The 23409-nt window shown below is 44.5% G+C and overlaps 1 protein-coding gene across 1 annotated transcript in view; it reads left to right on the top strand.

Moving 5' to 3' along the window:
- Fat1 (FAT atypical cadherin 1) overlaps window positions 1-23409 on the top strand; it is a 115584-nt gene that overhangs the window by 26518 nt on the left and 65657 nt on the right. The gene's annotated exons all lie outside the window — the stretch shown is intronic.

The raw sequence follows: 23409 nt of genomic DNA, 5'->3' as shown, positions 1-23409 counted from the left end.
CCTGTATTCAAAGTGTGTTTTGTCTTTAGCAATAGGGTCTTACCATTTAGTTCTGGTGGAGTAACCAAGACCAATAGCTTGTGCTGTTTTAGAGACCTCTGTGTCCTCTCCAAGCAATACCTTGTGGGAAGGTATCCCACACCCAGCCTGAGAGTTTCATTTAATAACCCAGGTCAATCCATGCAGAGTGCCTCTGTTCAAATTACCTTTTTACCGTTAGGTTATAAAATAGTGGGTAAGAGATGTTCACATATCCTTGGCCTAGCCCATTTTCTCCTCCTCCAGCCCACAGGTTTTTAAAATCTGTTCTACATGTGGTGCGTGTTAATAATTATGTGAATGCATTTTTAAAATCTGCCTTGTCCTCCTCCTAGAAGACAGGGTCTGTGAAGGCAGAGGCTGCTCCGTGTCTCATGCCTGTGTCTCATGCTCTGCCTGGCCCAAGAGCATGCATCAAGCCCTCCTTGAATGTGTAAAAATTTGACATCAAAACGGTTATCATAAAACGGTAAAGGCAAGCACCTAAATGAGTACTACTGGAGAGACCCTATGAATTTGTTCTGTGGCTTGACAGGTTCCTTTTAGGTGGTGGCCACCATCTTCACTTGGAACAGCATTTTTCCCCTGACATGCCAAGATAAGAATTAGAACAAGAAGTGAGGTCAGCCGTGATGCTGACTTCTGCTGGTTTCTGTTTTCCCGGTTTTTTGAAAAGGATTCATTTGTCATACTGCATTCTAAAGCCTACAAGGAGGAGTCTCCGTTTCTAAGATTATTTCCCCGGGTTTACGCGTGTACCTGGGGTGTGAAATATTTCCCTGCACTTGTGGAATGGTGATAGTGCTTTGTAATCCTCCTGAAAATGTTTGAAAACCCAGTCCACTGCATGCCATTCATTTGGCCGAGCCCTGAGCTCTCGGACTCTCTAAGTAGTGGAATTTATATTTGGTTGGCATTGTTAAATGAGTTTCTTAAAACTGCAGTTATAATAACTGCTTCTAAAGTTCATAGCGTACTTCCAGAGCCACCTGCATTAAACTGAGCACATGCAGATATGTAATTTTTAAAAAGCCAGGCATGACTGGCAAGATGGGTGAGCAGGTCAAGGCACTTGTACCGGAGGTCAGTCCTGGAAGCCATTTCAGTGCAGCAGGAGAGGACTGACTGACTCCTGTGCAGAATTGTCCTCTGGCTTTCTCACACGCGCCCTCTGACCCACATGGTGAACACAGATACACAACAATAAATCTGAATAGTTCTGTTAGTGGGTGCCATTAACTTAGAAGCAAACTCTTTAAAAGCCTGGTTGAATAATGGGAGAAAATTAAGTGACCAGAGCTCCTCCCCATCCCTTGTGCCCCATTTCTTTAGAATACTGGGGACTGAGATCAGAGCCTTGCCTATGTGCTTGGTAAGTGCTCTCTTGATGAGCTGTATCTCTAGCCTTCTGTTTACATTTTGTTTTGAGACAAATCTCACCTAATTTCTGTCTGGCCTTGGACTCACTCAGTAGTCCAGGCAGCCCTGAATCTCCAAACCCCTTGCCTCATTCTCCTAGGGAGCTGTCTGGTTGAAGCCCTTTTCTCCTTATCTGTGTGGAATCCTTTTCAGGAGAGGCAGATGCATCAGAGTTTTAGAAAGGTTGAGCGTCATAAGAAGCAGAGTCTAGATTAAGTTGAAGATCCACATGGAGTAGCCGTAAGGAAATCCAGAGCTGAGCCAAGCCGAGCCATTTACTGTCCCAGTCAACCATACCCCCAAGTCTCTGTTGGGAGACAAACCATTCTAAAGTGGTTCAAAACACGTTCCATTTCTATCTGTCACAGTTTGTGCGGTGTCTGCAGGTGTTTTCTTTGTCAGGTTCTTCTGGGCTCAGCTGCTGTACAGCTTGAGGCACCGCTTCTGGTGTTGGCCTGACATCGTCTGTCCTCAGCACGGGCTGTCATGTTCACGTGGTGGCCCCAGGAGGTCAAAGATGCTGGGCTTCTTCTAAGGCTAACAGCAGGAATGCTACATTGTTGCCTCTCTCACGCTCAGTTAGTAAGCTCATTCAAAACAGACTACCTGGTGATGGGTCTTAAGGGGTTCCAGGTTTTGTGTTCATGTTTCAGTCTGACATAGCTACTTTATCCAGTGTTTTTCCCCTTTCTTGCTCTCTTTTTGTGGGGGGAGGAGGATGTTTGGGAGAGAGCAAGTTAATTAAGTATACCGAAGAAATTACAGGCTTTTGAGAATGTTTTCTAAAAATAACTGGTGTTTTAAACTTCTACCTTACATAGCTCACTTTTTTTTTAAATAATACCAAAGCATGGTACCACACTAAAATACACCTTCAAGCTGTTTTTATATATTTCTACCTATTTAAACTAATCTACACTTTTGGTATTTCTGCTTAAATTTCAGCACAAATAGAAATGTATTAAAAAGAAATGTATTAAAAATTACTTGAAGATACATTTTACCACCACTTAATGTTAGGCAAAATGTAACTTAAGTTAGACTCATATTGGGATGTAAATGCACCAGACTCTGAGAGTGCTCTGAGAGGAGCCGAAACAAGTCTGTTGCTGTCAAGTGCTGGATTGTTCTAGCTCACCAAGCATCTCGGTAGCATTTCTGTCTGGACATTTTGAGATTGGGCTCGAGGCTTTGGATACATTGATCTGATGAAATAAACTTGTAGCCATCTTGACCAGGGTGGTGTTTTTGGGATAGATGCTGTTATTTGGTCAGAGGGCAGGTTGTAGGCGTTGGTTCTCTCCCTCCACCCTGTAGGTCCCTGGGATTGCAGTCAGGTTGTTGGGAAGTACTGAACATCTTTCTTTTCATAGGATAATTTTAAATTGCTGTTATGTTTTAAATAATACAGCCTGTCTCAAATTGACTGTGTTCCACTGGGCCCCAAAAATGGTTAGAACAAAGGGTTTAACTACCAGGTGAATTGGTCAGTTAACGTTGGGTATTGGGTTATTGAATTCTAGTGTGGATAGCATTTATAATGTATATGACCTAGAGGTCACTCCCTGTCTTAATTAGGGTCTTAACTGCTGTGAACAGACACCATGACCAAGGCAAGTCTTACGAAGGACATTTAATTGGGGCTGGCCTACGGGTTCAGAGGTTCAGTCCATTATCATCGAGGTGGGAGCACCGCAGCATGCAGGCAGGCATGGTGCAGGCAGAACTGAGAGTTCTACATCTGAAGGCTGCTAGTGGAAGACTGACTCCCAGGCAGCTAGGGTGAGGGTCTTAAAGCCCACATCCACAGTGACACACCTACTCCATCTAACAAGGCCACACCTCCTAATAGTGCCACTCCCTGGGCCAAACATAAACAAACCATCACCCTCTCTTAGATTACTTAGAATCTAGAAATCATTCTCCGGATGCTTCCAGGGTGTCAGGGTGATTTGCCTTTTGGACTTTTTCCGTCTTAGTTATGAGCATCGGAAAGAACGGTCACGGAGCTGGTTCAGGAAAACAAAGTTTATTTCTCAGCCATCTGTACCTACCGTCTGTATCTCTGACCTCTGTTGCTGCTTTCGGCCATCTTTCCTAAGGCCGAGTCTAGCTGCGTTGCCCTGGCTTATCTCTCTGCAGCTAGCTGGTCTGGGGCTGCCTGCTTATGACACGGCCAGCCCTTGGCTTCCCATGAATAGTGCATTGTAATAACTGATGCCATTTGGTATTGATGGGAGAGCCTTGTAGCGGAAGGGGAATGTAATCTTTACTAACAGAGGAATATGGCTACTGAAATCTGAAAAGCTAGTAGTAGTGAGGGAAAAAAAATATACTTTTCCCTCCCCTTGCTGGAGGTTCCCAGGTGTAGGGGCATCGGATGGGTGCTTAAGTTAGTGGGTATTTTACAGGGTCACCATCAAAGCCTTGTCACTCAGGCAAGGCCATGGTGGGATTCCCTGGGATGGGTCAGTGCATCCTTGTGAGTAAAGTGTTGGCAGAGACAGTTAGTGCTGCCGCTGCCTGCCCGGACACTGTTTAGCAAAGATGTCAGAAGTCCGTTGTGCTGCTGCGGCAGAGACGCCTTTGTCCAGAGGTACTGCTGGCGAAACACCGGCCTCTGTTACTTACGGCTTTAGAACCTAACAGTGACCCAGTTCTTACCAAGGGTAACTTCTTGAAGCTGGTGTCCGCTAGCTGGGAGCTCAGTTTGTCATAATTTGACTTTGGCACCGTCTTCTTAATGGGTGTGTGTTGGTGGGGAGAAACCCACCAATCAATTTCACACCTAGACTTTGTTCCTGTTTAAAAACTGTCCAGTGGTAGCTTTTGGAAAATCCTGAGTAAATAAACATCCATTGTATTGAGACTGCTCCACTCACATGGCTTTGGGGGGTTGGTGTGTAAATCTAACTTGACCTCACCTGTGAGACATGACTTCTCATACACCTGCATATGATGGCTTAAAATAGCTCCTTACTGAGCAGTCTTCCAAATGATTTATTTAGTCTGGGCCTGCCATTTTGAAGTGAACTTGAACAGTGTAAACTGTTAACTGGGAAGGTCCCGTGGGTTCCCAAAATTGTTAACGTGTGTAATTAATTTTAAAACCTCATCCCCCAACCCCCGATCTGGAAACAAGAGGCGTTAATGAAAAGTTGTTGTGCCTCCATAAACCAGCTGTCTGTGTGGTTCCAGGGTTGTTTGTTCAGTTATGTTAACGAGGCCATATTTTCAGGGCTTGTGGGATTTTTTTTCTGTGTAAACTTGGGGATAGGCACACCTGCTGACTCTTCTGTTTATTCTTACATGCTAAGTACTTCTCATGCCATTGATTTTAAATGAACACGGGAGATTTAGATCTATGTCATCTTGTCCCAGTTGCCCTTGTATCTTAAAAAAGAAAAAAAAAATCTACCTGTTTCCAGTTAGGCTTGGGCGGGTTTCACATCAAAAGTTGTGAATGAAGCTTAAGTAAATATGTTTATTTAGTGCTGGATGTTGACCAGGAAATCCACAGCAGCTGAAAGCTTTTTTTTCCTCTTAAACTCCCGCTGGGCTAACCATCAAGGTGACAGGTAAATCTCATCCCTCAATAAAGCTTGAACTCCCTCCCACTTCATTTCTTCGGGGTTGGTGAATGTAGGAATTGTCTTGCCAGGAACCCTATTGATTAGGTCACTGCTTGTTCTGTGGAGAAACGGAGCTGCCCTGGGGCCATCTCCCTGCAGGAGATTTGCTAAAGCCCCTGTGAAAGGGGCCCCTGGGGTCCCACTATTACCTTATGAACAGGAATCGGTTGGGGCAGAGGAGTGCATATTAAGAGCCTATTAACTTTTGCGGGCTCGCTTTGAGTTGAAAAGCTCTTGGGAGCAAAGGAATAATAAAAGGAAATTATTGCCAAAGCTACTGGTGGTGCATCTTGCCATCTCCCAGTGGGTGCGTCTGTTGAATTGCAAATTTGTTTCCTGCTGGGGCATCTGCCTGGCTTCTGAAGTCCCCTTTAAAGGTCTTGAAAGGGGGGAATTTAAAGAATGATTGCATAATGTTGATTCTTTTCTTGAAGAGTGGATTCTCCATAGCACTGGGACAAAAGACCTACCTTTATTTTTAAAACAATATTTTTCCATAAAAGAAAAAGGAGGGTATTGTAGAAATCTGGGGAAATGTAGGACTACGCAAAACTTAGGAGAAGACCCCATGGGACAGCACCTTGTGGAAACTATTTCTGATGTGCATATGCACCTTAACTTCTCCAGTACCTTGAGGTAGATTCCCCCAAAGCAAAAGTACTGGCCTGCTGCTGCCCTTTAGTCTGTGCAGAGCCTTTTCTGATCTGTAGGCATTCTCAAGGAGGTAGGATCCGGGGCTGCAAGCTATGCCAGCCCAGAGCTTACGGGCGCATGTGACTTTCATACCGGGAAGTTGCTCCCTCACTCGTGTGTCTTTGTTTACCCAGCACGCATTCTAGGAAATGAAGTTCCTAGGTCAGTAGGCGTAAGGGATTTGGGGGAAGAAAAAACAGATTGCCACATTCCTGGACGGAAACAGTGACACCAGCAGCCTGCTCCGGCTCAGCTTTCCTGCTGCCTTTGAGTCATTTAGACTTCTTCATGAGACCAAAATGGTACCGGTTAGGTGAACGGTACCAGCTAACATCGAAACAGCCGATGTTAATTGTGTGACACAGGTTCTGGTTTTGTTTGAAAATCTAGTGTTTTTAATAAGCCAAACTTTGGGACAGTAGTCCAGTTTAACTTGGATTTTTGTCCCAGTGACATCCCACGACTCTTTTTTTTTTCTTTTAATATTTTCACCTTCCTCCCTTCCTTCCTCCCTCCCTCCTCCCTCCCTCCCTCCCTCCCTCCCTCCCCCCCTCTAAGTCAGTGTCTCCCCAAGTGCCAGGTGAAGGTCGTATGTGAGAAATCTGACAAGTTGTGCTTTTATTTTTCGCTGGCTGGATACTGCTTGCTCTGTAACATCATGTTTAAGAAGAATGTATGATTATAGTTGCCATGAGACTTTTTAAATTTAAAGTGACTTGGCTTTTAAAACCCCAAACTGTACATTCTTTCTTCTCTAAGTGATTCCTATTTTATAAAATGATCCCCCTTGCTGTGTCCACACGTATATAACAAGCAATAGTGCTTCAATGACAGAAGTCTTTATGAGACGAACAAATTTGTGTTTAGGCAACCAGCAGTTGCTAGCTCTTAATTCAGGTTGGAAAGTTAGAAATGTTTGTGTTGAGAGCTTAGTACACAAGAGTGCTAGGATCTGAGCTGCACCCCTAGAAATCACAGAAAGTGGCCGGGCTGGGTGAGGCTCATAACCCTAGCAGTGGGAGACTTGACAGGTGGATCACCAGGGCTTCTGGGCCCCCAGCTTAGGCTACTAAGGGAGCTTCCGGCCAATGAGAGACCTTGTTTCAAAAACCAAAACCAAACCACAAGCAAACACAAGTCTGAGAGGGATGAGGAGGAGCGCCCAGGACTGACTCTGGTCCCGTGCACGTATGTGAGTATCACAGACGCTCGTGTGCTCTTATATCGACATCCATCCCTGCCCCACCACGATTCATCAAAGGTGGAGAGAAGTACACAGAAACAAAAGGGTCTGTCCTGAGCACAGTGCCAGCAGTTGAAAAAGGGCGGATAATTCAAAGTTGCTCATTTAGACAGTGGGTTTAGGAGTTGAGTATACATATGATACTGTCCTCAAGGCAGAGTGGTGACCGGGAGAGATGTTACAGGTTAACGCAGATTTAAATGAGATGAGAGAAGAGTGCCCAGTCAGAAGCCCAGAAATGTTTTATTCTCCTTAAAATTCCGGTAAATCATAAAAACTGCACTGTAGGATGTAGCTTGCCAATTAAATGATAAGGAGGAGGTATCGTGTCAGGAGATCCCTAAAAATTTGGGTGGAGAACCAAATGCCCAAATGGTTAAGGCAGCCATTTCAGTTTCCTGCCTTGGGGGAGTAGGGGCACTGCTCATCTAAGAGGCCGAGATGATGCTTTAATCATCTGGAGGTAGGGAATCCTCTGCTTTTAAACGAGACCGTGCTTGTCTGCTTCAGTGCGACTCTTGACTCTAGCTCTTCAGGGCTGTATTTTCCAATGCTTGCCTCCCCTTGGGCATTTGTGGTCTCACTTTGGGGCTTGTCATAGGTGGCTCAGAGAGCCAGGCAGCATAGGACTCAGGAGCCTGTGTGCTTCTTCAGGTGGCTTTTGTTTGGTTGTTTGTAACTTTATAGACGTTAAAGGAAACAGATTTCTTTACAGGGGATTCTGCTGCTTGGGCACTTAGAAATAGTCCATTACCTACAAATTCAGGAGTCAATCTTTGGTGCTTTATGGTGCAACCTATCAAAACAAGAGTTAGAACAAGAGTTCAAAACCTACCAGCGTTCCCTTCACGAGAAAGAAAAGAATCTGAGTGGAAATTAAGAGAAAGCCTTGCCTGTTACAGAAGCCGAAGAATGTATGTTGACTTTATAAAAATGAGGCATAGCGAGCAGTCACAGAATTCCATATTTTGGAAGTATTAAATACATTTTTTGGAGGCAATTTACTTGGTAGATTGTCCCAAAAATTCTAGAAAGGAACTTCTAAAATATACCCAAAGGAAAAGTTAACCAGAGTTAAGCGTGTTGCTTGCATAATCTGTGTGAGGATAAAGGATGACTGATCTGTCATTGGGATGTCTAAAGCTACCATGGGCTTTTATTTTCTGTCCTTTCTCCTGCTCTAATTGTAAAATCTGAATTTAAGAATATGAAGGTCTTTCAGTTGAACTGGGAGTCTCTAGGCCCTGCCCTTTATCAGAGTATAGATTAAATTGCACAACTGTGGCCTCGTAACATTCTCTAATTGCAGTTCTAAAGGACTCTCTGCTATCGTAGATAACACTAATGGACGCAGGTAATGCCCGGGTTCAGCTTCTTCCTTCCTGGGATTTAGGGTTTGTTCTCCCTTCCCTTGCCCTTTTTTTTCCTTTTTGAGTTGCCTTGTTTGATGGGATTCAGTGTCCTTGGAGTACCCTTCCTTAATGAAAGAAGGGTGAGGCTCATCAAAGGATGGTAGATAAGAGAGGAATGCGCTTCTAGGTGGCAGCTGTCTTCTTGGCTTTGAGTCTGGGCCCTGTGTGTACTTCACCTCTCTTGCCTAAGGGATTATAGAGGGCACTGGTTGACTTTTTTCCCTCTAAGATACAGTGTTTCATGCACAAGTGGGGTTGGCTGCTTAATTTCCGAATTCATGGCCTTTGGATTATAAAAGGAATTGGCAAAGTGGGAAGAGATTGACCTTTCCACCAAATGCCGAGTATTAAATCTAAGCCACGTCTGTGTTTAATAAGAGGTCACCATGTTGTTTACAGTTGTTACGTTGTTGTCGAATTGCTGCCCCATTCACATTGTTTGCCTGAAAGTATCTGTGTGCTACCATTAATGCTCTGGTCTCACCCCTGTTATCCCAAAGTTAACGATTAACATATGGCTGTTCATTTGTGCAAGGATATATTGATTGCCTTGGAAAATACATGGCGATTGTTTCAAGTTTCCTAAAGATGAGTGGGCGGTGTTTTATTCCATTGAGTGTCAGCTCCACTCTTCTGCTTCGGAACGCTCAGGTGTGGAAGGCACATTTTTCTAGGGACAAAGCACAGAACAGTAGTGAGTCTTGTCTGGGAGCCAAACGGGAATTTATAAAATTATAAAAGCATATTTTCTCACAGAGCTGGCTAGCCTTGCCCTCCTAAACCAAGGTCCGACATGCAAGCCTTAGGCTGTCCTTGGATATATTTACAGTGAATAGGATTGGGGTAGGAATCTGGATTATATAGCTTAAAGCAGAGTATACATTACTATTGTCAAATACACAATTTGTAATCATTTAATTGAGTGAGCAGGTGAGATTCCTGTGTGAAGAAGGCTTCTTGCAGACAGTACAGTCTTTAATAAAGTACATAAATTCTGCCTTACTTCCTTAAGGAGATAGCCTGTATTTATAGTTCTAGCTAAGCTTTTAATTTTCATGTTCACTTATTTGCATAAGTGAGTCTTGGGGATGGCTATATTACCTCAGTGGAATTGATGCAGTAGCCATCCTGTTGAGCTATCACTAGTAAAGTCTGGAAAATTCTTGTTTTCTTCTATTTTCGTACAATATTTTGTGATTTAATTTTTTTTTTTTTTGGCTATGAAGATTTTAGAGGTGCCACTGAGAGAATTTAACCTTTTCCAGAAATTTCTCCTATAGGTATTTCAGATTCCTCCCCAAAATGGGTAGCTGCAGAGTAGAAAGAATGAAGAACCAAGTATAAAAGCCGCCGCTGATCCTGTACCTTGAAGACAATAACTTGCTTTATTGAATTAGCCCAGAGCACCGTGGGAGGTTCTGGGGGACAGAGAGTGGGGTGGGGTGGGGGTGGGGTAGGTGCCACCTGTCCCCCAAGGGCTGATCATCAGCAGTGAGTGGGTAAGTCCATCCTCCTCACACCCTTCATTGTAAATGAAGGAAGGCTAGGACTGGTTAGGACCGGTTCTCTGCGTGTGGGTTGAGACCCCCTGGAGGGTCCATCTCAGCTATCCGGCGTATCAGACATTTGCATTAAGGTTCATGACAGAGCAAAGTTGGAGTTGTGAAGTAGCATCGGGAGTGGTGTAATGGTGGAGAGTCACAACAAGAGGAGCTGTGTTAAAGGATCGAGGCAATAGGAAGGTTGAGACCCACTGACGGAGGGGCGAGTTCCCCTTGCTTTTCCCACTCTGAGTATTTATCGTCCACTGACACCTCATCCTACCAGAACTTATTCAGAGTACTGAGGTCTTCCATGTAAGAGGTAGACAACGCTGTGTTCTCTCTGAAGCCAGCTTTCTAGAGAGGGAACAAGGCGAAACGAATGAATACTGTGCTTCCCAGCCCCACCTTGAGCTCGGCAGTGTTGGGAAAATAAGCAGCTCGCAGCGGTTTTGTGGTGTGTGGTGTTCAATCCTCATACAGAGTGAGTGGCCCGGGGAGGGTTTCCAGGGGGGAGTTAAAAGCTGGGTCCAGTGAGTTGAGTGGAAAGACATCTTCTGACCAGAGACAGTAGCAAGCCTTCATGTACATGCCTGTTTGCACAGCTCCGAGTTTGCCATGAGGTTGGGCTAGGCTGCGACTGGAGGCAAGGTGTGTCAGGATACCCACTCAGTTCCAGGGCGGCACTGGTCGTCTGTCTCTCCTGCCTGTCCACATCCTGCACCACAGCCAGGCCTTCTCAGAGCCAGGGGCTGGTGCTCTCCCCCACTGGGGGCCGTGCTCCCCCCTCCTGGCTGCTGTCCATCCTATTGTCCTGGAAGCCCATTGACAGTTTTTGTCCTGGTCTGAGCGTTACCTCTGGCTCCCCCAGAGCCTCTGAGATAATCTGTCCTCACTGATAGCAAGATACACGGAAAATGCCCTTCTGTGTGCCTCACGGCTCCTTTCAGTTTGGATGATGTACCAAAACCGATTTACCCGTCTGGCAGTAGATTTTTCTTTGGGATATAAACTTTGTGAGATCGATGTTTTAACTACCTTTAAAAAAAAATTCATTAAAAGCATTTTTTTTCCATCTTAGAAGCTTTTACTTTCTGAAAAGTTGTCTTTGTGCATAGACTTCATAAAAGCCGCGTTAGAAGTGAGAGCACCTTTTTGGGTGGAAGGTAAGGCAATCTGTAGAGGAAACTCTTGAGGTGTGGGATTCAGAGTCCTGCATTCACAACAACCCCAGCTTTCTTAAGCTCTTCTAGAAGGGTCCCTCCAGTGCCTCCTGTCTCCTTCGTATGGCGCTAATAACCTCATTTGGCGACTAAGGAAGTAATATTCCATAGGGATGAAACGTTTAACAGACTTGGTTAGTTTGAGAGTCAGTCGTGACCAAATTTATTGAAACTACATTGCAACGAGAGGGGGAAGCAGTGCTGATCCTTCCCCGCCATTGCATCTGTGCTCAGGTGTCTGGATTGCCATTTCTCCTAGTTTGGATTTTCATTCGAGCCTTGGTTTCGCCAACAGTGATGCGTGCAGTGCGCGTGCCACATTTACACGTCTGCTAAAGCTAACATCATCCTGAAGCTCTCTGGCTCCGCTCCTGCCTCTGTGGTCAGAGCTGCAGGACTGCAGGCTTCTGGTCTTGAGTCAGTAGAGTCTTGAGGGTGGGGGACATGCCGTATGGGTAAGGTACTTGTTACACAGGCATAAGGATAAGGACTGGCACCCATTTAAAAAGAGGGGTGTGGTGGCAGTGCTGGGAGATGGAGGCGGGAGGACCCTGGGGAGTCATTGACTAACCAGTATGGTCGAGGGGCTGAGGAGTGGCTTGGCAGTTAAGAGCACTTGCTGCCGTCGCAGAGGCCCTGAGCTTAGTTCCCATGTCCCACATCGGACAGCTCACAACCACAGGCAGCTTTAGTTCCAACTGACCTCACATCCTCTTGTCTCGTCAGGCACACGTAAAATAGAATCATATATACACTCACGCAGGCACAGACACATGAAAGTAAATCTTTAAGGATACGGTGGAGGGCGGTGGAGGAAGGCATTCAGTATTGACCTCTGATCTCCACACACGCAAGCCACAGGTACGTGCATGTGCACACACGCATGCACACACTCACACTCTTGTTATTGCTTGTTTAAGTAACTGCTGGTATGATGTATCTGTCACCTGGCCTTTTAGGCGTAACCAGCCTGTAGTCCACAGGCCACTTGTGTATTATTAGTCCCAGGGTCATTCGTAGATCATGCCACAATGTCAGAAAGTTGCCAGTGATTCCAGCAGCTCTGTGTCAAAACACTGTGTTCATAACGGTGTGCTCTGTCCACCAGCTTTCCCTACAAAGGTAAGTACAGAGGTTGGTCACCAAGGCTCGGTGTGTGAGCAGATGTCTGTAATTGTAATCCACGGCTCACCCGGGAGGTTGATTCCAGGGGTACTTGAACTTGAGGCCGGTGTGGGTGGTGCTGAAATTATTTTATTCTTCAGTTCTGGAATAGTCAGATGACTCATGGTGTGAGGGATTGTAATTAAGTCAGGGCCTCTCACTGAGCCTGAACCCAGGTCCTCCTGTCTCTGCCTCCCGGCTCTGGGATGATAGGCATGTACTTCCGCATGGTTTCTTAGGTAGTTGTTGGAGGTCTGAACCAGGTCCTCATATTCACCTGGCAAGTCACCTTATCAGTTGAGCTGCCTCCTCGCCCCCACCCATCTGCTCTTAAACTGTGTCTTCATGTCTTTAAGAATTATATTTTAGTCTCTAAACCTATGAATCAGCAGCAGCCTTTCTTTCTCAGTCTTTGAACCGAGCTCCCTGTTTGGGAGAACCTCGACATTTTGTTTCCTATCTGCTTAAAATAGTGAGTTGTCCTTTGGGTAATCTGTGTGCCGCAGTTGCTGCTGGGAATCTTGGTCAGGTGGTTTGTTTGTATACTGCAGGCCTAGATTCCTTAACTCTTGTTACTTCTCTAAGCACTCAGGAGTAGGCTGTTACCTTGTATCGTAACTTGTCATCCAAATATCAAATTGGAAATCCTCAGTTATGTAAATAATGCCATTTTCCTAAGGAAACTGAGATCAGAAAACACACAGTGGATCCCTCCAGTGACACCATCAGTGACCGCTGTTTGAACAAAGGTTCCCAGGTCTGTGTTGTGAATCGAGATCTTTAGAGATAATTGAAGTAAGTTGAGTTGTTCGCAGCATAAAATGTGCCGGTCAAGGCTTCTACTAAGTAACTAACTAGTGTTTCTGAAGGAGTCCATGTGTGTTAGATTCACCTAGAAGGTTTTGAATTCTTACAAAGTTGGAATTTGACAGCAAAAACGAGTATTTTGGATATATGGTTGGCTCCTGTAAGTGATTTCTTTTCAATATGCAAATAACTTTGGATTTTTTTTTAATTGAGAAATTGCTTTATTAGAGTTACAAATAATAAATCCCTACGGCACATTTGGTCAAGAGTTCTAGCCATACAAGAAAAGAAAGAAAACTGCTCCTTGGGAGAGGGCGGAAGGTGGGAGCTCCAGTAGCACAAGCGTCAATAGCAAATGGGATTTTTACTTGTTTGGTTGGCACTCATTTGCGTGGAACACGCCTTGCTTGCACAGCTGAACTGCCTATGGATCTTAGATTTTATTTTTAGAAAATCAGTTGCCAGTCATTTTCTGCATTTAAATTCTGTTTTACGGGAGCCCAAGCAAGCTCAGAGAGGGGAAAGCCTGCTCCCTCCTGCTTCCTCCCAGCTCGTGCATTCGAGGACTTGGAGACAACTGGCTGTTTTGGCAGGAGCTCTGTGTGTGCAGACAGTGACCTGGGCGGTCTGGAAAGGGGCAGGCCGGAGCTCATTCCATTCCTTCTTTAGCAAGAAGCCCGGGAGGCTGGCACAGGGCTGCTTGTTTCAACTGACATTTCCCTCCCTGAATGGGGCTTTGTCTCCATACCGAAACATAACTTTTTCATAGACATGCTCTAAGCGGCTGTTAGTCAGCCTAGGGAAACCTGTATGTCTGTCGCCCTTACCTTTTACATTCTTGAGATTTCTGGAGCTGTGTTGATAAGACCTTCATTCAGTTAACCCTTTATGAAACAGTGGCTTTTAAAATAGTGTGCTTCATATCTGTAGAGATGGCTTCTTTCGCACAAGATAGAAAATGTCAGGTGGAGGAAATACGGTTCAACCCCCACCCCCTCCCACCCCCCATGCCTTTTCTCACCGTCCGTCTCTCCCAGGATGGAGCTAGGCTGTGATTAGTTTGTAGGCTCATGTGATCACATATTGTCCTACAGAATTCAAACAGGGATTCCCTAACCTTGGGGTGGGAGCTGTGATCTACCTCGTTGTTAAAACTCAGCATTCTTCTTTTCAAACAGTTGTTTGCCCCGCTGGTCTGGTGAATGGATTTTTACTTAATTGTCCCCCCCCCCCAAGACCCTGTTTTTCTCTTGAGTTCCTTGAGTGCCTGGTACCATGACCTCTGGGTATGGTATATGGCAGGAATCTCATGTTTGTCTCGTGGATTAAACCAAGTAGCAGTCATGGGAAGCTCCCTACCTTATTTCTAGCCAAATTCAAGACCCAACAAACAGCACGAGGCGCTGTTGGGGAGGAGATAAAGCATGGAGAGGTTTTAAGGTATCTGTTAGGTCACTGCTGAGGACTGGATTCCGATTGACAGGGAACCTATTTCTTTCCCAAAGCATTTTTCCTTAAATAGTCGCTTTTGATCAAACATTTATAACTGGCTTATGATTGAGAACTCAGGATCTGAGACTTCCCCCCTAATATTTTAACATTAATAATGTATCCCCAGTTATCTCACGATATCTGTCCTGTTATAAATACAGCACATCATTTTATTTAGTATGAGTCTAGTCTGTGCGACATAGGGAGACGCTGTGGTATGTAGTAACTTTGTGGTGGTTATGGCGGAGTACTGCTGAGTTCTATTCTGACGCAGGCTTCCCTCCTTGGTCTTTGTGGACTCACCTGTAACACCTGAACCACCCTGCTGGGCTTGTCGGCCTTTAGTTGGGTTCCTCATGTCAACCACGTTGCTTCTCTGTCATAGTCAAGGGTTGGCAAACGTCAGACAGTGTGTAACCTCCCCTTAACAAGTGATGGGTGGTCAGAGACCACCTTCCTGTGCAGAAGTCAGCCCTAGGGTGGGCACCAGAGCTCTTAGTCAAGTCTTAGGTTCTTGTTCTTCTGTTCCTAGGCTGAGCAGTGCAGGACATCTCTCGTAGCTTCTGAAGCTTACTCAGTTCTGAGATGCAGGGCACGGAGTTGTAGTTTGTGGATATGCTGTTAGGATGGCTGGCATGTTATTTCAGACCAGTGACTTCAGCCTCAGGTCTCCGGTCTTAAATATTTAAAATAGGAAAGTACTCATTGAGCCTATAGGATCATGGAGACTATATTAAATTATGGTGCAGGATAAATGGTGTCGCATGCTTTTAGTCCCAGCACTCAGGAGGCAGAGGCTGCTGGATCTCTATGAGTTTGAGACCAACCAGGGCTACATAGTAAGGTCCAGGACAGCCAGAACTACACATTGAGACTCTGTCTGTCTTTCTGTCTGTTTCTCCTCCCCCCCCTCACACACACACACACACCCACACACACACACACACACACACTCTTACACTTTGGTGCATGTGAAGTGCATCCACTAGCCTACAGAGGGAGAAAGTTTTCACTGAACTAGTCCCCCAAGCTTCTGGCAAAGATCTAGGAACATTGCCATTAGTTTGTTGAATACACTTTGTGTTTCAGTTTCGCCAGAAGCAGACTTAATAAGTATTGGTATTTGGATAATTTTTAATACCCAAGGAGGAGCCTTTTTTACAAAGAGTTTATCCATTTGAGCCCTCATCAGAAGTATCAGTGATTCTGACATGGAAGTCTGAATGTGGAGTCATTTCTCCACAAGGCTTGCCTTGGCACTGCCTCATCGCTGAGCTGAAGAACTCTCCAGGCTTGAAACACGATGCCCCAAATCAGATTATGTACTTAATTAACGTAAGACCAGTAAGCTTCGAATCTCAAAATCCTGCTTAGCTCCCTTCAGAGCTACCTCGACAGTTCCAAGTGGAAGGTTAGAGATACATATTTTTTAATTAAAGAGATATAAGACAAGATGATAAACAAATATGACCATTGCTACATTAAAGAATTCTCTCTTTGGACTCATTAATTTATGACTTAATGCTACACAACAAATACAGAAATCTTAGACCTAAAACGTTGTGTGTTCTTGGGAACGTACTTTGAAATGCTAAGGTGGTGCCCTATGCATTGTTAAAGATCCGCTTACTGTATGTGAGGCTGAGATGACCCCTCCAAGGCACAAGGGGAAAAAAGAGAGAGTTAAATTGTATTGGTTTGGGGTTCTAGGGTGAGTTAGTGCTTAGATCGTGGCTGCTCTTGCTGTGAACACCAGAAGAATTTTGAGAAACTACAGATGTATAAATTGACTTAGCCATGAATAATCTTATTAATTGTCTGTAAGCATGCCTGAATATCATTTACATACCTTAAATATATACAGAAAAGTCTATTTAAAGATACATATCTATGATCTAGAGAAAGGATTAAGAACGCTCTACGACAGGGAGGGCATTTTGGTTACTTTTATTTTAGTCATTATATGCATTGTCAGCGTGGATCTTTAAACTGTTACCTGACATTTACAGGTTTATGACAATATTTTAGCCCACTGCATTCCTGTGTCCTTTCAGCTTGTTTATTCTGGTGGTTTTTCCTGCATATGTTTTAATGTGTCTAAAGCAGATTTTTGGTTTTTCCTTAGTTTGGACATCATTGGCATTCCTTCTTGCAACCAGTGTCCAGTGTTGCAGTCTTAGTGTTCTACTGCTGTGAGGACACGTGCATGCAGACACACATACATAGACACACACACAGACATAGAGACAGACACACATACTCACACACACACACACACACACACACAGACATAGAGACAGACACACACACACACACACACACAGACACACACAGACATAGACACACACACACACACTTGCACACATACAAACACACTCTGGCCCTGGCATGGGCCTTTATGTCCCTAGGCCCTGCCCTCTTTCCCTCTCCCTGTCCTCCTTATCACCCTCTCCCTCTCCCCTCCCCCTCCCTCTCCCTCTCTCCTCTCTCCCTCTCTCCTTCCTCTCTCCTCTCTCTCCCCCTCTCTCTCCCCCCCCTCCCCTCTCCCCCCTCCCCTCCCCTCCCCTCTCCCTCTCTGGCATCATGGGCCTTGAACCCTCCAAGCCCACTCCCAGTGATATACATCTCAGCTCCTCTGACAAGGACACATCTACTCAGAAGTGGCTGCTGCTCCCGAGTGCTACTGCAGCAGCCATGATTCCCATGGGTTCACTCTGCTCCCAGATATAAACGACGGTGGGGAAGAGTTATCGGTTGTGAAAGATTGAGCTGTGTTGGTCAGTAGCGTGTCTTCGGCTCCGCTCTAGAGCCGGGAATTTTATATGCGGTTGGTGGTGTTCTTTCTCTGTAGGACACGAGTAAGCAGCCTAGCACTTCGCATGGCCCACAAGAGATGGTTTTAGATCCTTTGTTTACTTGTGGTTATTCTGACCCCTTCCCCTACTCGCCTCCTTTTCTTTACCTTCGCTTTCCATTTTGCTTTTGCTCTTTGACATGCGCTCACACTGAGCCAAGGCTGGTAGTTTCTAACCTCAGCCTCGGAGAGCTGAGATTAGGAGCAGGCGACAGCACTGCCAGCTGCCTGTCATTACTTATGTAAAGTGTTTGGTATCTTTCGTCATCTGACTTCAGGAAATTACAGTTTTAGTTATTTATATGTGCATGTAAATATTCATGGAGCGTTCTGGTTTTCCAAAGTACTAGAATTTAGTTTTATTCTTTCTGTAGAAAATAAGACAATTACACTTCAGTCTTTACATTTTCCTATCACACATTAATCTTCTTGATATATTACAGACATATATGTGATTGATTGTACCATTCTAAAAGAATTCAAGGGTTTCTTATTAGATAATATTGCATGTCAAATTGGTGGTTATTTTAAAGACCAATCAGATTTAAAAATTCTCTTTTAAAATGCTCAAAGGCTATGACGTCTCTCAGTATGACAGTTGATCGTGGTATTCTGATAGTATGGGCCAGAATAAACCTTTTATCAAGTCAGTTGTCCCAGGTGTTATGTATCTAGACTAGAAAGCCACTAAACCATGAATCTTGGAGGTAAGGGTTGGGTGACTTCAGACATGCTGGGATTCAAACCCAGGGCTTTGTGCTCCCCGGCTTGTGTTCTCCAGAAGCTCCATCCCCAGTCCTTCCCAGTTTTAAAGAAGGGCACTGTGAGGTTGTGTACTGAGTAGGAGTAACCGAAGATTCAGAAATAACACAGTTTTTGTCAAAACCTCTGGCACTAGGACCCATTAGCAGCCACGGTCTGTTAAATAAAATTGGCAAACTTCAGTGAGAGAGGTATTCTGTGGGCATGGAAAGTTGAATCACTTACATTATTTTTGGCAGTATGGCAACTTCATTTTGCCTTACAAAAGTCTCTGTGTTGGGATTGGGGCCACTGTGTCAGCTGTGAGGTGGCTGCCGAGGACAGGATTTGCAGTAACGGTGAAGCCAGCCTTAGTGGTAGCAAGACTGGAAATCTTTATTTACTTTTAACTGTTTTCCTGAGCAGTTAGTATTCTGTGCCCTAAGCCTGGAAAAGCCAGGCCAGGGGAAGATGGCATCAATACCCATGTGGTTATATATCGGGCGAGCCCTTCTGGGAGGAGGGCCTGCCATAGCTCCATTTTCTTGTTTTTAATTCAATTTTTTTCTTTAATATATCTTGATTATGTTTTTTCTTCCCCCAAGATCCTACCTACTTCCTTACCCACCAACTCCATATTTTTCTCTCTCTGCCCACCAAAAAGAAACAAACAAACTACCTCAAAGAACCAGTTAAACAGACTTAACAATAAGACAAAAATACAAAACAAAAAACACCCACAAAAAACCCACAGAGACTGTTCTGTGTTGGCCATCCACTCCCGGCACAGGGTCTGCCTGGGAGGATGGTCCATATACTTGGTGGCACGCCCATTCGAGAACACTGATTTTCTCTTTGCCAGCAGGCGCTATTTGCGAGTACCTTCTTGATTAGGGCTGGGACTTTTTATCCACTTCCTCTGTTCACCACTGGGATTAAGTTTGCTTTGAGCCTGCACAGGTTTTGTGAGTGCCACCTTCGTTCTCTTTCTGTGAATCAGTCCTGCTGTGTCTGGAAGACTCTTGTTTCCTGGGAGTCACCCGTCACCTCTGGCTCTAAACGGCTTTCCTTTTCCTTTTCCTCTTCCTCCTCCTCCACTTAGATCCCTAGATCCCGAGGGAGGGAAGGAATTTGATAAAAGACATCCCATTTATGGCTGAGTGCTCTTTTAGAAATCACGTGATCTTTCTCTCCTAGGGATTTCAACAGATGCATATTTAAAGTCAGTTTCCATAGTGACATCTGGTGGTGGCTCTGCAATCCCACGAAGCACGATGGGAATGATAAATACTGTTAGCTAACGGTTTCAGATTTCCAGTTTTTTTCTCAGATCGTCCAGCTTATTAGCAGCCTTTTTTGGAAAATGTCTTCATTGTATTCTCGAGGTTAGAAAGTTAGGCTTCTGCGATACTCCATTAGAGTAAAGGAACAATTCCTGATTCTATCACACTGCTGGGCAACCCGTAGTACAGGCATGTCTGAGCTGTCCTCTGTGTCTCCCTGGTCATGCTGTGTGGCTCCCACATTCCTCACAAGATAAGAATCCTGTGATTTCCTCGTTCCTTCTCAATTTTTACTGGATTTTTCCTTCTGCATCTGGCTAGAGGGAATTCTCTAGAAGGCACGGTTGGCCTCTTCCTCTTGACACCCTGGCCTTATCTGTCCTCTCATTGCATACTGTCACTGCTGTCTGAAAGGTGAAAGAGAGCCAGGCCTGGTGCTGTGTACCTCTAATCCCAGCACCAGATACAGAAGCGGTGGTCTCATGGCCACCATTCTGGCTCTGTTTTAAGAGCAAGGAAATGAAAGATGAGAAATTATAACTAGCAACAGACAGATCTGGAGGGGAAAAATGCAACAGGTTGTTGAAGACAGGATGCAATCTAGAAGACTATAAGGATATTCGTTTTAATGTGTTAAACAAATCCTTTAAAGACCATAGACTTTTTTTTTCCCCCCCAGGAAGAACGGGTTTGTAACTTCTTGTTAAAAAAAAGTCATCACTGGTTATCAGCAGTTGAAAGTTAGGTCACAGGCAAGAGAATCAAGGAGAAGAGGAGTGGAATTCTAAGAATGAGTACAACTGTCTGATTTACACCCAGTGATGGCTTGAAGGCGTCAGTTTTATTTGCAGTGTTTCCCTGTGTTGGTGGTAGCTGTATTGGTTATAGGAGTAAGGACTCAGGGGGACTCAAAGAATAAACATTATTTCTAGTCATAGTTCTAGATGGCTGGCAGGTGGAGTATTTTAGAGATGTGGCTTTCTGTAAAGAACGGACTGGTTATGGTCTATCTCTGCACCCCATAACTTTATGCCGTAGTAAAGTGAGCATCTCACTCCTTAATCTTAATCTCTTAATTAATATTTGATACAGCATTGTTCTCAACCTTTCTTTATACCCAGCTGTATTCTCCTGGCCATAGCTAGGAGTTCTTGGGAGGGGTTTACATTAAGAGGAACATGACCTTTGCTCTGCTCAGTTGATTGGATGGGAGAACAATTAGAACAATTAGAACAATTAGAACAGTTCTAAGATGAGACTAGGAAAAAAATGTGAGGGAAAGTAAATCCCCTGTCGTCCGTCCTAGCACACTTGCGTTTCATGTCTTCCTCTTAAAGCCGTTGTATTTGAATGGATATTAATCTTCACCTGAATATTGACATTCACAAAGTATGGGGGTTATGAAGCCTGTCCAGTCCTCAGAGTGATCCCATGAAGTTCTTTGACCCTCCAGTCATTGTGCTCAGAATAGACCTAGCCAGGAGCTGTGCTGCCACTGGATCCCAACGCTCTGCCCTTCGCTGGGGCCCTGGGAATGTCCCTCCTGTCTGAGGTTTTCCTCCTGAAGTGGAGACAATAGCATCACTAGTCGAGGCCTGTCAGCAAGGACGCAGCAGGGCAATGCAGGGCTACCTCGGTGTGTGGCGGAGAGTGAATCAGAAGAATTGTGCATAGAATTGTCTCTGCTTTATGAGCTTATGGCTGTTACATTGAGAGGCCTACAATTAAAAAAAAAAAGATAGCAGCATGAAATATTTGATGGTTAGAAGTGAGAGGCAGGCAGGGGGTAAAACCACCATGTGTCTTGTCTGCTTGAAATTTTCTAATAATACTTCACTTGTCCAGTGGATTTAATTGCATTTTAATGGAGTGGCAGCACGGGAGAGTAAGTAGCATCTGTGCCTTCCTTTTGTTAATATGTAATCCGTGAAGTGGGAAACAGCCCGCGTCTCCATCTTCCTTGGGTAGCGTGATGGCTTGCAGTGAACAAGGGGAAATAGAAAAGATGTATTTGTTCAAGATGCAAATGGTTTAGGATTTACTAACTTGCTGCACTGTGGAATATATAGAGATTGCGTTTGGGTGAGAGGAAGGGGGGAATCATTTTGGGTGTAATCAATTGTTAATCAAACATGCTTGTAATCATTTGTTTTAATATAGTTCACTTTACATCTGGTTATTCATTACGCGGTGACTTTTTCTGATATCACACACCCAAATAAGCAAGGATTTAAACTTAAGTTATCCCAAATACAAGGAATTTTTTTTTTTTTCCGAGCTGGGGACCGAACCCAGGGCCTTGAGCTTGCTAGGCAAGCGCTCTACCACTGAGCCAAATCCCCAACCCTACAAGGACTTTATTAACCAGAGTTAATAACAGTGTGTTGCATCTGAAAATTTGATGAGTATTAAGTATTCTCCTCCCCCCTTACACACACACACACACACACACACACACACACACACACACACACACACACACACACACACTGGAGGGAGTATCTATAGGCAGAGGGAGTATCTATAGGCAGAGGTAATGGCTCAACTGAACCATTCTACAGCATACCCACATTTCGGAGTGTTGTGTTACATACAGTTAAAGGGTTTATTTGATAATTTAAGTGCATAATATGGGTTAGTGATTAAAATAAATACTCTTCCTGTTGAGCATAGGGGACCTTGGGTTTGTACTTCTGCATCAGATAGGGAACCTTGGTGATTCTGAGGGTGGAGGAGTTCTGAAGTGTAGTCAGGTGCATGGTGTTGAACAGCGAAGGTGTCATCAGTGCACAATGATCAGTCATTCTGGGAGCCGAAAGGCAAGACTGTGCCCCTAAATGAAAGGCCAAATTTGCTTAAGAGAGTTCACATTTCCACTTCTAATCACTTGGTTGGGGAGGATTCTGGAATGGAAGTTTTAATAAGTTTCTGTAACTGGGCCAAAATACACCAATCCTGTTGAGCCCCTTTCAGTGGTTATGTGCTTCCTGTCTTCCCAGTTCTCTCAGTAAAAACTGTGTCCTCAGTGGAATTGCGTCTCAAGGGAAGACTGTATCCGAGCTCCCGCCAGGACACTTGGGCAGTTTATTCAAGGGCGTAGTTGCTGTGTTTTATAGGAGGAACCAGAAACATCCGGAGCAGCTAGGAAAGAGAGACCCTTGGAGCGTAACTGGGAGAATTTATGTGTTTATAACACACTGGTTGTCTGTTTGCTGAAGATGCTTAAAGATGTTAAGAGGTTTAACATGTAAGACACCTGAGCAGTCTCTTATGCTAGACTTGCACGTTTTTCCTAATTTTTCCTTTAGCTTTTTTCTTTCTTTTCTTTTCCTTCCTTCCTTTCTTCCTGCTTCCCTCCCTCCCTCGCTTCTTTCTTTTAAAGGTTTGGGTAGCCTCACTTAGATATCTAGAGGACTGTTACTCCTAGTCTCTGTCCCTGGGCTGTGGCTTACAGAGTGGGACTAAGCCATGGAGCTGAGCCCTCCCTCTGGTTTGCCTTTGGTTTCCTGCCTCATCTCTCTGAAACTCAACACTTATCAGCCAGCCGTAAACTTCATCTTTGGAAGGGTATTAGGCCATGAGATGATCTCTTAGTGCCCATGCCCTGGGTTACTTTCAGATCTAGATCATAGATTTTCTGTTTGTTTGGTTTTTCCTTTTTGGTTTTTCAAGACAAGGTCTCACTATGTATCCCTGGCTGTCTTTGTCGACCAGGCTGGCCTTGAACTCACAGAGATCTATGTGTATGTCTTTAATCCCAGTTTATATCATAGCTTTTTTTTTAAAGTGGTCTGCTTGACACTAGTAATTGTAAATACTTATATAGTCTATATAATATGCTACATATGTAACCTTTTCACAGGTGTT

This window comes from Rattus rattus, chromosome 13 (assembly GCF_011064425.1).
Source record: "Rattus rattus isolate New Zealand chromosome 13, Rrattus_CSIRO_v1, whole genome shotgun sequence".
Lineage (NCBI taxonomy): Eukaryota > Metazoa > Chordata > Mammalia > Rodentia > Muridae > Rattus > Rattus rattus.
The sequence above is the reverse complement of the archived record's forward strand: the minus strand, read 5'-3'. Positions and strand labels throughout refer to the sequence as shown.